The 2,462-nt window shown below is 38.2% G+C and overlaps 1 non-coding gene across 1 annotated transcript; it reads right to left on the reverse strand.

Moving 5' to 3' along the window:
• Window positions 1-1,391: 1,391 nt before the first annotated feature.
• LOC141422077 (U6 spliceosomal RNA) lies at window positions 1,392-1,496 on the reverse strand. The gene has a single exon (XR_012446735.1). It is a non-coding gene; the product is annotated as a U6 spliceosomal RNA (small nuclear RNA).
• Window positions 1,497-2,462: the final 966 nt, after the last annotated feature.

Raw genomic sequence — 2,462 nt, forward strand, 5'->3', positions numbered from 1 at the left:
AACGGAGTAATTTGTGTCAACCCTAACAAAAAGTAAATGAAGCTATGAGATTATAAAGGAAGAGTTTTCACACACACACTTGCCTGATAGTAACTAACGACAAGCTTACACAGAGGTTAATACAACATTTTGCAAATAGTACTTGTAAAAGAACAATGCCCAGCAACTGTGTTAAACCTTGGACCAATATCACCCTTGTTATTAATTATTGTGACCAGTAATTTCTGTTTCAAACTATCTGACATGATCCTTCTCATTTTTGACTTTTAAAAACATCCCTTTCAACATCATCAAATATCCTGTAGTTGACTGTGGCACACACATTCCCAGTGCAGTCTTCACATCACAGCACTATTCCCAAATAAAACCTGATTTGCTGCAATTTCAATCTATTTTCTTTGCAACCAACAGTAGGGAATGACCACAGTTTGCCATTCTGTAGCATAGAAAATGCTCAATGATTGATTTCTGAATGATAAATGATTATTTGTGAGACAGGCAAGCAGAGGTCTTGGTATCTCTCCAGGAAGAGCTAAGAATGATGGTTAGAATCACAAGACTTGAGCATTACAAGGAAGATAACACCAATTAATTTGTATTCTTAGTTGTACAGTTGGCAAACAGTTGGCCCACATCTGCAGTGACATCAACTCAGTGCTAGATCCTGTGTGGCTTGTTTCTATGTTGTCCTCTGTGCAAACTTGTCATTCCATCTATAGACTATCAGAGATAATTTTTATTATAGCAGCAGTTCTGTATGTGAGTGGAAGAGCCCCTTGAAATGTCTGATAATCTTGGCCCATTTTCCCCAACTATGTAGGGATACAGCTAATGTCTACCTCAGGACTGTTGTGTGCATTAAATAAGTTGGCTTGTATGGGGCACTTAAAACAATTCCTGGCACATAGGTGGGTATGTGTGAGTTGTGAATACTACTAACACCCTGAGGAACTCACCTTATGTGTGGACAGGGGAAGACATCTAGATGTTCACTAGAGTCTTTTATTATAGTGTGTAATCAGTAAAATACAAATGTGTAGTTCAGGTAGTCGACTATTATGTACACATGTTATGTACACTGAAACTCTAGTAACAGGAGAATATTGACATTGTACTTGGAAGAAAGTATAACCAGTGTCAGAATGGAGTAAGCTCAAGTACATGAAAATAAACGCACCATAAAAACAAATGGCTGGTGGACCGGGTCAAGTGGTAGAGGGCCTGCCTAGCAAGCATGAGGCTTTGAGTTCAAGCCCCAGTGCCAAGAAGACAAAATGGTTGTGAGTATGCGTCTGGATTTCAAACAAATGGAATCAGCTTGTTTACTTTTGTAGTTGGTTTCTTTGACTTACTCAGGTGCATCTATCAGTGGTTTGTTTTTGTCTGTTTTTAAAAATATGGAATGCTTTGCGAATTTGTGTGTCACAATTGTGCAGGGGCCATCTAATCTCTGTCTGGTTCTGATTTTAGTATATGTGCTATTTTACTGAGAATACTACTACACTGTATGAATGTAGCACTTTTATCTTGTTGGAAACACTTGGGCTTTTTCACTATTTAACAATTCCATATGGCTACTATAAACATTCCTTTACAAAAAAAATGCTTCTTTTGAGAAAGTACTGTTAAGTTCTGTTGCCCATTCCTTAATTGTTTCATTGATTTTAGAAGAGTTTAGTTTCAATTCCCTGTATATTCTGGTTATCAGTCCCTTGTCTGATGTATAGCTGGAAAATATTTTCTCCTACTCTGTAGGTGGTCTCTTCAGTTTAGAGACCTTTCTTTTGTTGGGCAGAAGATTTTTAATTTTATGAAGTCCCATTTGTCCATCCATTCTCTTAGTTGCTGGGCTGCTGGGGTTCTATTGAGGAAGTCTTTGCCTATACCTATTAGTTCCAGACTGTTTCCTGCTCCTTCCTGTAGTAACTTCAGAGTTTCAGGTCTAATATTTAGGTCCTTGGTCTGTTTTGAGTTGATACTAGTACAATGTTATAGATATGGGTCTAGTTTCCGTTTCTTGCAGATGGGTAACCTCTTTTCCCAGCAACATTTGTTGAAGAGGCTATCTTTTCTCCATCATATATTTTTGGCACCCTTGTCAAAAATGAGGTGGGTATAGTTGTGTGGATTCATATCTGGGTCCTCTGTGCTGTTCCACTGTTCTGTTCATGTCTGTTTTGTGCCAGTACCGTGCTCTTTTTATTGCTATTGCTTTGTAATATAGTTTGAAGTCAGGTATTGTGATATCTCCAGCATTGCTCTTTTTGCTGAATATTGCCTTGGTTATTTGTGGTCTCTTGTGTTTCCAAACGAACTTTAGGGTAGATTTTTCAATCTCTGTGATGAATGTCATCAGGATTTTGATGGGAATTGCATTAAACATGTAGGCACCTGCACACCCATGTTTATTGCGATGCTGCTCACAATAGCCAAGTTATGGAAACAACCAAGATGCCTCAGTA

The sequence above is a fragment of the Castor canadensis genome, chromosome 3 (assembly GCF_047511655.1).
Source record: "Castor canadensis chromosome 3, mCasCan1.hap1v2, whole genome shotgun sequence".
In the NCBI taxonomy this organism is placed as follows: domain Eukaryota; kingdom Metazoa; phylum Chordata; class Mammalia; order Rodentia; family Castoridae; genus Castor; species Castor canadensis.